Here is a 13,982-nt window from a genome sequence, read left to right as displayed (position 1 = left end):
CATGGTTGGGAAAAGCTGTCCTAGTATTTCCTGTATCTTATTGGTGACCCTCAGCCAGTCTCCTCCACTCTTTAGTCACCCTGCAATGATTAAAAACGTTGCAGCAACATCCATAAAGCTCTGTGGATTTTCCTTACTTTCACCCTAAAATCTCCTGATTCAGGCGCAGCCCCGACTGCACTTCCTGTTTACCACGCGTTTTGTGAATCCTGAGAAAACTGGAGTTTCCTCCCTCCTCTGGGAGGGGATTTGCAGTAACCTAAAGTGGAAATCAAAAGTCACATTGGCTTCCTTGACTGTTTCCCAACTCAAAATGATGACGTTTGAGATCCGACCAATGCTGTATCTCTGCCTGCCCTCCTCCACTGTATTTATATGAGAACAGGATTATGCTATGTTGTATTTCCAAAGTAGCACAAGCAGGATACATGTAAGATTGAATGTTCTTTGTCAGTTTTGTGAAGAGAAATCCAGCTGTCATCTGCTTCACGCAGGGAGGCTACAAACGTTAATTTCATCCTTCAATTTTTTTTTCCACATTTGCTACTGACCACAATAGCAGTGATTCTTTCAGGTTCACTTTCCACCATGGGAAAACTGAAAAGTGACAGCATATCTGTAATGCTGCAGCACTTTTTGAAAACCTTCCCGCCCAAGCCTCGCCTAACAAACATCACAATCCAATTAGAGTCTAGTGTGATTTTACTGTCGTATTGGAGTGAAATCAAAAAGAGGTTGTTCCTGTTAGATAAAAGGGAAGGAGAAGAGTTGGTTCTTATATGCCGCTTTTCTCTACGCAAAGGAGTCTCAAAGCAGTTTACAATCTCCTTCCCTTTCCTCTCCCCACAACAGACACCATGTGAGGTAGCTGAGGCTGAGAGAGCCCTGATATTACTGCTTGGTCAGAACAGCTTTATCAGTGCCATGGCAAGCCCAAGGTCATCCAGATAGGGGAGTGGGTAATCAAACCCGGCTTGCCAGATTAGAAGCCCACACTCCTAACCACTACACCAAGTAGGCAGCCTATTAAGTCATTTTGGTTGTGTGAAAAAGCTGGTGGGAAGGTTTGGAGCAGCGGTTTGCAATTTTTCTTTTAGCCCACCACCCCTCTGGTTCCATAAATTCATACCCAGTGCCCCCCCATAAAAGTATTATTCAGAATAGGGGTTAGAATGATCCACTACAGAAAACAACAGCAAAATTCAAAGCAGTAACAATTGAACAATAAAATCAGAGTCTAGTAGCACCTTTAAGCCCAACAAAGATTTATTCAAGGAGTGAACTTTCGAGTGGAAGCACTCTTCTTCAGATGAAGAGTGCTTGCACTTGAAAGTTCACTCCTTGAATAAATCTTTGTTGGTCTTAAAGGTGCTACTAGACTCTGATTTTATTGTGCTACTTCAGACCAACATGGCTACTCATTTGAATTAATTGAACATTATTCAAAACCCAATAAAATATTTTTAGTTTAATTTATTCAACAAAATGGATGAACTCAATCCAATGATACCAGTTTTTCAAAGTTTGAAAAAAATCCACTAGTTTTCACTGGGTGTTAACACTGTGCAGATGAAGAAACTTGGAATTGCCATTTGCCATCATAATACCATACCCTGATCATCAATCAATTGTAAATAAGTGAACACAGTTGAAGGCTCCCACCTCTAAGCTGCCCCTTGTCATTTAGCGCTACCCCTAGGTAATCCCTGTACCCTCAGGGGTGGTATGGGACACTACACTATGTAAGGCTTGAAGAAACCCGTTTCATTGTACCTGACGAATAGTACATGCACAAAGCTTGTACCCAGAATTAAACTTTGTTGGTCTTCAAGATGCCACCTGACTCAAAACTTTGGAAGAGACTATAATGTTCGGCAAAGTTGAAGGCAGCAGGAAAAGAGGAAGACGCAACATGAGAAGGATTAACCCAATATATTTAAAAACAAAACCCCAAGAAGTCAGGACCCTCAATTTGCAAGACCTGAGAATGGCTGCTAAGGACAGGTGTTTTCAGAGAAAGTGTAGGGTTGCCATAAGCGACTTAATGGAGACACTTCTATCTCTCTCTCACACACACACACAGAGTTGCCTCTATTGGCCGATGTATGGGACCATACACCAACACTGAACCCAGTCTGAAGGTTGTTGCATCCCGCCCGAGCGTTCTGGTTTCCGACCAGCCTACCAAAAGTTACAAAGAGGCTGCCGTCCCCCTACTGGGCAATCTTGGCGTTGCAGTTCTGCCAGCACCTTGGCTGCGCAGGCATCCTTGCGATCGCCTCTTCCCCTTTCCCCCTAAGTGCTGCTCCGTGGCCGCTTCCCCTGCCCATTACCTACGCTCAAGGTGCAGCGTGTGCTCAAGGCAGGGAGGGGGGAGTGGAGGGAAGCGAGCCAACGAGCCAGCCATAACGTTGCTCCTGGAATGACGTCAGAGAGAACTTCAAAAAGCCAGGCTTGCGTTTGGAGACGAAACCACCCCCCTCCTTCCCTTCCTCCCGGTGAAACATCTATTCTTCGGCGGAATTCGCCGCGGAGGGCTGCGGGCACTGCGCGCTCCTGTGGACGAGGGAGAACGTGAGAAGTAGCAGAAGAGCCTGGCCACGAGTGTGTAGCACTTTGCCCAAAGGCTCCCATGAACCCGCCAGCGCCGCCCCTTGCACTTTAAAGAGCCTGAAGCAGCAGGCGAGTCGGCTCTGGCCGCGTCCGAAATCCTCTTCCCAAGCGAGCCGCCTTGATGCTCTCTCGCTCTCCCTCGCTGAGCTGCCCAGGCCACCTGATCTGAAGCCGCCCTGCCATCCCCCTCGCTTCTCCCCCGACTGCGCCAGAGCGCCGAGGCGAGAAAGCGCCTTCCCCGGCCGGAGTGCTGCAACCTGCTGCCTCGCGCGCTCGACGCCGGCCTTTCGCCGCTGCGGCACGGGAAGGGAACCCCCGCGGGAAGCGCCCGAGCCCCCGGCTCCCGCGCGACTCTCAGAGGCTGGTGTGGAGGGGGAGCCGTTCAGACCCCCGCGGAAGCTCCCTTTCCTGGCGGGAGGCAGCGCCTGTTCCCCCCCCCCCCCCACCTTCCGCACGAAGCTGCAGCGCCTCTTCTAAGCAGACGCGTCCAAAGGCGCGCTGAGGGAGTCTCCCGGCTCTGGGTCGCGCGCTCCCCTCCTCGCCGCTGCCTCCTCCTTCGGACTCGCTGCCTCAGCGTCCCTCTCCCCGTTGACCGTCAAAGTTTCCCCCCCCCCTTCCCTCCTTCCTTCCTTCCCTCCGTGCCCCCTCCCGCGCGTGCTGCTTCTGCGCCTTGCCATCGTCGCTGCCTTCCTCGAGCCTGCTTGCCGTGCCGGCACTTCAGGGCTGGCGGCGCAGGCGGACGAGCGTCTTCGCCTCCCAACCTGCCGGCTTGCTCGCCCGTCTTCTGGGGAGGAGGAAAAGAGAGACCGCGGAGGAGCTCCCCTCAGCCCAGGGGGCGCCAGAGTGAGGGGCGGAGGGCGGCCGGCGTGGACTTTCTCCTGGGGGAGAGAAGCGGCGGCGGCGTGCCTGTGGAGCGGGGCCAGCAGCTGGGAAGAGGATTAGCGGCGCGGCGGCGTGCGGCTTCGCGTCCTCGGCCGAGGGAGGTAAGGCACCGGCACCCTTTCTTTCCGGGGGAATGCACAGTGGCGGCGTCGGCGCGGGCTTGGGATGCCTCCGGAGTGCGCCGGGCTTCGCCTTCCCGCGGGCGCGGTGGCTCGGAAAGTTGCAGGCGGCGGGGTCCAGGTGGGGCTGCTGTGGGGCTGGCGCGCGCTCCCCGCCTCTCGCCATTGAGGCCAGCCGTGCAATGGCAGCTGCCTCGGCGAGGGACCTAAAGGTCATCTAATCCAGCCCCGGCTCGCCCACCTCCATCCTAGGAAGGCGCCCTCGATCCCCGTGGTAGAGGAACCCAGCTTGCCTTTGGTCTAGTGGGGCCTGACCTGTGCTTGCAAAAGTTTCTCCCCTTCTTCTCAAGCCGAGAACCCCAGTGAGCATCTTTCCTCCAGGCAAGCCTGGACGGTTCTCAGATTTATTAACCCAAGCGATTCCTCTTGGAAGAGGCCACCTCCAACCGCTAGCCCGGGCAGCTGAAGCTAGGAGACACAAGCGGAACGTGTTCCCACTTTCTCAGGTTGCTCGGGAGATGTTAACTGTTTCGTTTCCTTTCAAGCTACTTAAAATATACTTCCTTGGAAAGTGGTACTTCGGCAGGGCAGGGACAAGTTCCTATCAAATTGGGGGAGAGCGCTCTCGGGAAACCAACTGATGTGCAACTTATCGAGTTGTACAGAGTCTGCTATTCCATTTCATTTCTAGTCTCGTTTGAAGGAAAGGTATAACTCTGGCTGTATTATCTTGCCACTGCCTGGTGAATCTTGGGGCATCCTGTAAAGGCAAGCAGACAGGGAAGAAGCTCTTGGGTTGACTCTCTCCCTGTTTGCCTGTGGAACAGTAAGCATTGAATGATGCTTCCCTTCTGGGGTTGGGAGGCAACATGTACTCTTCCAGAATGGGAGCAGTATTCAAAGCAGCCTGTTCATGCTTTCTCCAGAACTCTTACTAGGTGATTTGACAGTCACTGGAATATTTGCATGGCATCTGCTCTTTGCTTTTTTTCTACCTGACTTGTGAGTTTTTGGTCACTCTGGGTTAAGTTTAACTGGGTGAAAGTTTCGCATTAAGGTTCTTCTCATGGGCAGCAAAGCTTTTTTGTTGCCTATGGTTAAAAAATAAAGTGGGTGGAAAGAGTAAAGCTACAATATTGGTACATGGCGGCTTAATCATCACATAGAAATCAGTAAGCAGTTATGTTTTGAAATCAGGGATCTATACATCTGAGATGTACCCTCAAAATGGAGGGTTGCAATGGAAGATGTCAAATTAGCCAGTACAAAAAGTTCAATACATAAAGCCAATCAGTCTTGTGCAAGGGCAAGTCCCACCCATTCCTTATGCCAAAGTCAGGATAAGTTTTATTAGTAGTGTTTTCATGATATAAATTGTTTGTTCTACTGCTTTGTGTCTCACTCCTATGCATGAAAGTGTCTATTGGATGTTGTCAGTCAACGAGCATAAGGTACTTTTTAAAAAAGAAAATTCAATCTAGGATCTCATTCCAAGGTTTTTGAAAAATGCTCTTTTCTATTAGGTGATACATGGCAAAATATTTTTATTCTTATTCTTATGAGGTTCTCATGCAGTCATGAACCCCCTGTAATCTGATCTCTGTGTTTTATTTTTTTAACATTTCCTTGGAAGCCACATGGTAGGTTGGATATGTCAGTGAAAACATGGTAAGCCTCTTGTGATGAGTTAGTGATGTGACTTTTAAGCCTGAATATAAATCTGTCAGAATAAATGAAGGATACAGATCCTTTGTAAAGCTAACGTATAAAACTTAGAAGGATGAAGCATAAAGCTGCTCTAATAGCTGCAACTTGGAGAGAAGTTGCGATTGGTAGGCATAAAATATGAAGGACTATCCTATCTCCTTAAGTGTTAACTCAAGAGCATGTTGGTGTTTACAGTGCCTGACCCACAGAGACTATGCAATGTGATCATAAGCAGCATTCAGTGTGCTGAATTAACTTGAATTTTATATATCATCTACTGAAACCTGGAATTAGAACCATTATTTACAATATGCAATGTCTAGACTAGAACAGTAGCATAAAAGAGCAGATGAGTATGGATTAGGAGACTTGACTGTATGTGTATCTGTGATATCAATACAGAAATATACTTTTCTGAGAAGATGTAATATTCCTACTGCATTTGTGTTGGAAGCCCCGCTTATGCCACCCTCTGGAAGGCATGGTGACTAGCTCATAGTTTATTTGAATAAAGTACGTAGCCTGCCAAGTACTTAAAATAGTGAAATTGCATGATGTCTGTAGTTGTTCTTGTAAGTGTGAATTTTTGCACAGCATAAATTATTCCCTGTACTGCTGAAGAGGTTGTGCCTTCTCAAGTACAACTCTTCCTATCAATTTTAATCTGTTTTCAAGTGGTATAACTTTCATAGCAACCGTTTTCAAGGGAGAAGAGAAGCTTTCTCCTGCACTGGCATTGTTGAAAGTGGAGAGTACAATTGGATCCAGGAGTGTGCTTGTTGCTGTTCGTAGCATCAGAGAATACACCTGCAACACACATCGTTTATTGTAAAGAAAGGCAATTACACATCTGGTCATGGCTTTACTTTTCTGGTTTTTCATGCTGAATGATATTACAAGACAAGAAACTGATTTGCATCATTGGAAACTTTTATCCACAACAGTAAACAGCAGGTTTACTGCTGTTGTAGATCTAGTGGTCTGCTTGTCAGTAGGCAGCGCTGCTATACTGGTTGGCTCCTGTGTGTCTTACTCATTTCTGAGAGTCTAGGATAGATTTGGGTAAATGCTTTCCAGTGGAGGGGAATGATTCCCCAAAGCAGTAGGGTTGCTCACATTATGAGGTACTCATTTGGTATGGGTGTGTGTCTTGTGCTTTCTGGTCTTTTCCTCAAAGCCGCTCGCATCCCCTCTACTGACTATTTGCTTGGTTTGTTGGTGGTTTTGAGCAGTTTGTTTAAAGAGTTCCTTGAATGGGAAAACAAACAAAAAAGTACCATCTTCAAGGCAATATGTTAACTTTGATTCTGGTTTTGATCACTGATCTGTTTGTCTTCTGGCTGAACAGATACAGATACCCATTTATAAATCCTGGTAGATACGGTACCCGGTTGTGCTCAGTACTTGGCATGAGTAGGCTGTGAAGAAGTAGTTGCAGTTGCTCCCAAAAGAGAGTGAGATTGATAGAAGAAGAAGAGTTGGTTATTATATGCCGCTTCTCCCTACCCGAAGGAGGCTAAAAGTGGCTTACAGTCACCTTCCCTTTGCTCTCCCCACAACAGACACCCTGTGAGGTGGGTGAGGCTGAGAGAGCCCTGATATCACTGCCAGGTCAGAACAGTTTTATCAGCACCGTGGCGAGCCCAAGGTCACCCAGCTGGTTGCATGTGGGGGAGCGCAGAATCTAACCCGGCATGCCAGATTAGAAATCCGCACTCCTAACCACTACACCAAACTGGCTGCCTGTTAATTACCGGTTCTTGGTTGCTTTTTATCTTTGTGGCGGCTGTTTAATATTCCAGTCTGGAGGGGGACAGTAGAGTAGTAATCAATGGAAGGAGTGATGGTTGTTGATGAGGTGCGTGTTTGAGTGAGGTTGTCTGTGTTTTCTCTTCTACCATACTGTAAAAATGAACACCTTCATTTGCTGTTCTGGCCTTATGTAGTGGCTTATGGGCATTTGACTTGTTGGTATATGACCTTTGCCGTTTTATAGCTCCTTTGTCCACCGTCTCAGGCTAGATAGAAGGCAGCCTGAGAAAGAGCCTTCTAGGGTGTAAGCTGCACGGAGCTTTTATTTCAATCCCTGTTCGATTCAGTCCCTGCCGTCTACACAGAATGCTATTTCCGTTTTGATTTTGGGCGATTTAAATTTTCCTTCTGCAGCAAGAAGGATTGTTCTGGAGTGACCCTACCTTTATTGTGTGATAACTTAGAGTGCTTTTAATGCTAAATAGTTCAAGATTCGGATTAGAGAAAGCGGGCTGTTTTGAACATCCGCCGTAGAGATGCCCTGATTGGCCAAAGGTGGCCATGTGACAAGCTTGCCTTAAAGGAGAAGTCCCTAATTTCTCTCAACTTCTGTTGGTCTTGGATTTTTTCTACCTTCTTTGATCCTCTCTCCCCCCCCCCCACCCCAAGAAAAGAAAGAGGCTCCCTGCTTGACTCCTCTCCCCCTCCCTTCAAGAAAAGAAAGAAAGAGACTTGGCTCTTCCCCCCTTCTGAACTACCCTAACCACGTGCAGAACACTCTCCTGTTTCAATGGGGAGGGAGGGGAAGAGTTCAAATCAATCTGAATTCAACAGGATTGACAATGGAATAAACAAAGTAAGTGTACTTTGTTTTGGTGACAAAACTTTAGAACTTCCTCACCAGAGAAGTTTGCTTGTTCCCTGTGTTGTTGACTTCCACCAGTGGCTGAACTCCTCTTTGGTTTTGTTTGACATTTTTTCAGTAAGCACTATACCCCCCCCCCCAATTTGAGTATCTGTATATTTGTGGTTATATGTTTTATTTAAATTTTAAAATCTTGTATATGCTGTTTAAGTGTTCTAAATATTTGTTACCTGGGGGACCTCGAGCTTGGTGGAAAAGTAGCATATTCATGTTTTAAATAAATTAGTGTCCCCAGATATTTCAGAGTACAGCATATATCTCCTTGCCTAGAGCTCTCATTTATGCAGGGATTGGGGGGGGGGGGAGGATAATTCCCTGCCTTCCTTCTAAGCTGTATATGTGTATGTACCAGAGACAGCTGTGGGGAAGCAAGGTCTTATATCTTTTGTAGTTTGGTTTGGGGGAAGATAAGGACTTGTAGAGTTTCTCCTGCTTGTTTCTTCTCATATTTCCCAGCACAAATAAAAAACAAAATTTCATTCCTAAGCCAGGGAACATATCAGGGGACTTGTATGAGGGAGCTGTAATGACCACGGATAGTGAGGGATACCAGTCCATGGGTCCCTCCATTAAATATATATATCTAGATGTTTTGGTAAGCTTGTTTGTTTTTGAAGTTCAGTCGTAGCTTCTTGAAAGCAGTCGTGGCTTCTTGAATCAGCTGGCTGAAATACAATTAAAAATCAAAGCTGAACATAACGTGGGCATTTTAGTTTCATATATGGTATGCTTATTACCATGCCCTGAATGCTTGTTTTGAAAGCTAGGACAAAATAATTGAGCTTTTAGAAAAAGAACTTTCAGATGTGTTAGGTGAGGAACACTTTGATTCTAAATATTGGTACAGGCTTCTTTATTATGCTGTCTTCTGTGCTGCTGCATTGGTTTAGTGGCTGGAACATGCCATCTGAAATTACATGCTTGTTATCACAGCAGCTCTTAAAATTGGATGAAAGGCTAAAATCCTCCAATCATAATTCCTGAATAACCTGCATTGGGCAATATGTCATCAAGAACTCCCTGCTACAAATGTAATCAGTTTGTGATAAAAGTGTAAGCTTTGTTGTGGGGTAAACTGGAGATACTAAGCAATAGTACCATACTACTATGAATAGGTGTTGTAACTTGTTCTTAATGTTCTGTAACCTGTCATTAAGGTTTTGTGAGTTTATGACAGAGCTCTTTGAGAAAGAATTGATTTACACGGAATATTGCAAAATTGCTAGTCTTGGGAATTTGTAAGAGAAAATGGCTAGGTCCTGAGTAATGTGGGGCTTACAGGCTAGAGAAACATGTACAAATGGCTAGTTTGGGTGCATTATAAATTGAGTTTGCTGAATGTCCTACCATAAAATTACGCAACTTAATAGTTCTTCATTTGTGAGAAGATAAATCTGACTCTTTACCAGTATAGTGTTTAGGAGCAATAGACTCTGAGAAATAAGTTTGATTCCCCTCTCCTCCACATGAAGCCTGCTGGGTGATTTGTGAGAACCACTCATGGTTCTCTAACCCAGGGGTAGTCAAACTGCGGCCCTCCAGATGTCCATGGACTACAATTCCCAGAAGCCCCTGCCAGCGAATGCTGGCAGGGGATTCTGGGAATTGTAGTCCATGGACATCTGGAGGGCCGCAGTTTGACTACCCCTGCTCTAACCAAACCTTCCTCACAAGGTGCCAGTTTTGAGAAAGGGAAGGGAATGTGATTTTAAGGCACTTTGAGATATCTTAAGGTAAATAAAAACAGGGTGTAAAATCACCTCTTCTTCTGCTTGTAGAAATTTTTTCAATCACTTGAAAAAAAGTCTGTATACTTGAAGAAGAGTTGGTTCACCTCCCCTTTCCCCACAACAGTGGAGTGGGGAATACTAGAATTGGGGAGGACTAAAGAAACATAGGGTTGCTTGTTTCTTGGTGAAGGAAGATGAAACTTGAACCTGCATATGCTAAATAACAAAAATGCTTTTGAGTATTGGGCAATATGACTTTATTTCACCACCAGCATGCAATATCTGGAACTTTTAATGTGTGGTGCAAGGAGTCACCTGAGCACTAGTTCCCTTCTTCAGAATCAGGGTGTTTTTTTCTTTTTAAGGGAGTTCCTGCTGCTCCATTCCCAGGAAGCAGAGAAAGCAGAATTGGATTCTCCCACCCCCAATTGCTAGGGAAAATTGGTTGTGAAGGTGAGACAGAAGTAGACATCAATAGCTGTAGAAAACAACTAATGGCTCCTTTTTGCATGGGGTTGTGATTCTCGCCAACCTGATGCTCTCCAACCTGTTCTGTCAAAGTGTGCAAGTAAATTCCTTAAAAGTTTTGTTGGGCTCTTTAGAAACTGGTGGTTAGTTTGTCTTCATTTCCATACAGGTATACAGCTCAAGTATTCACTCTTGCTTCTTCCTAAAATGCCATCTAGTCTGTTTGTTCAGTAGAAGACTTTATGTGGGTTGGCTAACAATCAGGGCCCATTATGCACACACTGGATAATACAGTTTCAGTTTGCTTTTGCAGCTGGATTTTCCAGTGCAGAACAGGAAAACCTACTTCTAAAGTGCACTGAAAGTGCTTTGTCCAACGTGTACATGACTGTCTTGAATAGTTTCTGCTATCGAATGTCTCCATCAAGTACCATTACAGTTGTGCTAGTAATACGTATAGGCTTGCGAATATGACAATGGCATGGATAATAATGCTGGGATTGAAAAGCAGGGTCATTAACCACATCGATGACTACTCCTCTGCAACAGGTATGGCAGCAGTGCTAAGCAAGTTCACAATGAACTTGTTATGTTGCAGCTCAGCTGGAATCTAAATAAATCACAATGAGTCAACACTCAAGAAAGAAAGGACAACACTGTGTGGTTGGGGAATACAGGAAAATACAGCATTCTGGAGAAATGTCATTCAGATTCCTTAAAAGTGATGAAAGAACTGTAAGTATCAATATTGGAGAAAAGGGCTATGTGCAAGCAACCCTTTCTGATTTATTTAGAAAACACTAAAAAATGTAAAAAATGTGGTGATTGAAACAATCCTTTCCTGCCTTCTGCTCAGTGAAAATGTGATGGTGAAGGGAAACTCTTGTCAGCCTCCTGGCTGTCAAGTGGGTTAGAAAAGGTAAGTTTGAAGTTGGACACACAAGAGTAGATAGGCATAGATGTCCTTGTGAATTAAAGCCAAAACTAAAAACCCCTTCTCTTATGTGGACGAATGATGATCATGATAATGGCATCAGGAAGAAAACTTGGGAAAGGGAAAATTTCTCCATATGCTTTCATCACTACTGCTGTTTCAAAGACAGGAAGGTGATTCTCCAAGATGTCAGATGAAGTTGTAAACTGTAGCAGTATTTCTGAAGTGAGGGTTCCTTTTACCCCACCTTGGGGACACCGGTCAAGGTCTTGTCAATTCAGCAGCCCTTCTGGCTTCAGGATGGTGTTGGTGGCAAAGGACAGGGATGTAAGTGTCCCTATTCCAGCACCCATGACTAGCTCTGCTGGGTGCCATCTCAGTTTTGTCCTACACTGCATAGGATATTGCATCTCTTACTTTCTACTGCTAGGCATAATTATTTCTATGCACAAGTAAGAATCTCTGAACAGTGTGTATGAGGGTGGAGACTCAAAGAACATTTAGGTGATGACAATAAAGCATTTTTTGTCTTGGATGGTAATTGGAATAAATAATGACATGTTCATTGGCAGTTGTACTAGTCTAGGATACTTTGGGTATTAATGTAACTGTTGTTTTCAGTCAAATCATTATACAGAAATTGTGTCTTTTTCATTTATTATGTTGTTTTCATGTGATACTTTTGTGATTTCATTTTTGCAAACTGGTAAAAACTGGAAAGCAAAGATTGGCTTGCTTTGCCTTTCCATTACTTGAATCAGTCACTTTTATTGTAGTGTAACCAGAGTCCAATGTAATAATGCCATTATCACAAATTTTGTATTTCTCCACCTGTAATTCAGAGTGCAGTTGTCTACGGTGTACTATTGGTATGAAACTGGCTGCCTTGATTTTTCTGTTTTACTCTAACAACTTTCACGTGCAGCAGGTGACAAATTGAGTTATATGCTGCTGTTTTGTTCTGCCTGTTGATGTAGATAACAGCTCAGTATCTCTTGCTTTCAGATTAACATTTTTTCCCCTTTATGATGGAAAATCTATTCTACTGCAATAGCTGAAATTCCACTTGCTATCCAGATGCTGGCAAGCTGCAGAAGTACAATGCCCAATAGTATGAGTGGGAAATACGCTGAAGGATTTTTTAAAGGATGTTGGCTACCCTGCATTAGTCCCCTTTGGACAGATAAGTGCACTCAATGAATGTTCTCCATCTGCTTCTGTATAAGACGCCTGGGAGCTGCTACGCTAGTTAATGATTCAGCTCTGAATATTTATTTAATAATCCTTTATATAATGTGTAAAAAAAAATTATACTCTGGATTTTGAAATGAGATTCAGATGTACCAGCATTTAAATAATGTTCTATTTTGCATTCTGCTGCTAGATGACGCTTAGATTTATGTGTATTTTGACTCTGTGGGCATTTCTGCACATTAGCTAAAATAGCGCCCCGCCTGCGGAATGGCAAAGTAAAAAATCATATCATGCCTCCTAGGCTCTCCTCACCTTTTTATTATCTCGCCTTTGTCTGCCTTCTTTTTACACGTCTTACCCTCCTCATCTGTTACTGGAAAAGGCGTAAGAGAGCAATGCACCTTATACGCATTGTGCTTCTGCCTGTCAATCAATCAAAGCTACCAATCATCTTCCTCCATATTTTGAAGCAGTTTCAAGGTCCCACGATACCCATTATTTTTTTTAATTCAAACGTATCCATTGCAGTGCTTATGTATGGAATCATAGATGCTTAGTGTTTTTGAACACCACTTTTGAGAGCCACGCTTTGTGCCACAAACAAATCTTTATTTGTCTTTATTCACTGCTCGGGGCCCTGCTGCGTCTGTCTCCATTCAAGATTTTTTATTTCTGGCATTGCCTACATGTATGTCCACTTATTTATTGCTCCAGGCATGTTGTCATTTTAAAAAAGAAATTCCTGTCACCGGGAGAGGGAGGCTGGTGTGAGGGTGGGATGATGCAGATGACTCCAGCATGTTTGAGCCTTCATACCTTTCTTCTGCTGGTTGCCTGCTGGTTGCTCTCCATTAGCTAGCAATTTTTATGTGATTCCCAAATAAGCATTTTAAAATGGAGCATGTAGCAAGCCGTCAGCTGGCCAGACAATGGATATGGGTGACATCACGTGAAGGAACCAGAAAATAGCACCTACATTTAACTGGCATGATGCTACATTTAATGGATGCGGAAATGCCCTGTGTTTGTCTATTGTTGGAAAGCATTTGCAGCCAAATGAAGCATTCATGGGAGGGGGGGCATCGATAAGTTTAAAAAGTAAATGTAGTTGAATGTGTCCTGATCTTACATTGAGCAGGGGGTTGGACTAGATGGCCTATACGGCCCCCTCCAACTCTAGGATTCTTGGGTCTGATTCATATTATCTGTACCTCTAAAAATGTGCATGAACCTGCTATCTTAAACACTGATCATACCTATGGAGGAATTGCAAAAAGAGAAATTTTATATTGTTTACTGTCTGTGCACAAAAGTATTTTGGGGTGAATCCACATATTCTTTCCTACTAACAGTGTGGTCTTCCATTGGTAAAAGACACCTCTCTACCTGGTATTCTTCTTATGCCATTAAGGGCTTCTTATGCCATTAATAGAAGTTCCTTGCATAGGAGGAAGTCTCTGGTACTAGCAGGACAGAGCCTTGTTATTTTAAAAATCAAATATAATATTTTTTCCTAGAAGAGATTGTGTATAGTAATCAAATATTTTCAAAAGTAAAATCATGTGTAGTCACAATTTTAGGCCTTTTGTGTATATAACTGTGGCATGTTTGCATAAAATGTGAAAGCTTTGCCCTTTGAAAATGGGATGGTGAAGTTG

At 44.3% G+C, this 13,982-nt stretch overlaps 1 protein-coding gene across 6 annotated transcripts in view; it reads left to right on the top strand.

Moving 5' to 3' along the window:
• The first annotated feature begins 3,229 nt into the window (after positions 1–3,229).
• PCDH15 (protocadherin related 15) overlaps positions 3,230–13,982 on the top strand; it is an 886,705-nt gene continuing 875,952 nt past the window's right edge. For all 6 annotated transcript variants that reach the window (XM_077350402.1, XM_077350403.1, XM_077350405.1 and 3 more), the window contains exon 1: positions 3,230–3,596. The gene's annotated coding sequence lies outside the window, so the exon portion shown is untranslated. The remainder of the gene's footprint in view (positions 3,597–13,982) is intronic.

Source organism: Paroedura picta, chromosome 8 (assembly GCF_049243985.1).
Source record: "Paroedura picta isolate Pp20150507F chromosome 8, Ppicta_v3.0, whole genome shotgun sequence".
NCBI lineage: Eukaryota > Metazoa > Chordata > Lepidosauria > Squamata > Gekkonidae > Paroedura > Paroedura picta.
The sequence above is the reverse complement of the archived record's forward strand: the minus strand, read 5'-3'. Positions and strand labels throughout refer to the sequence as shown.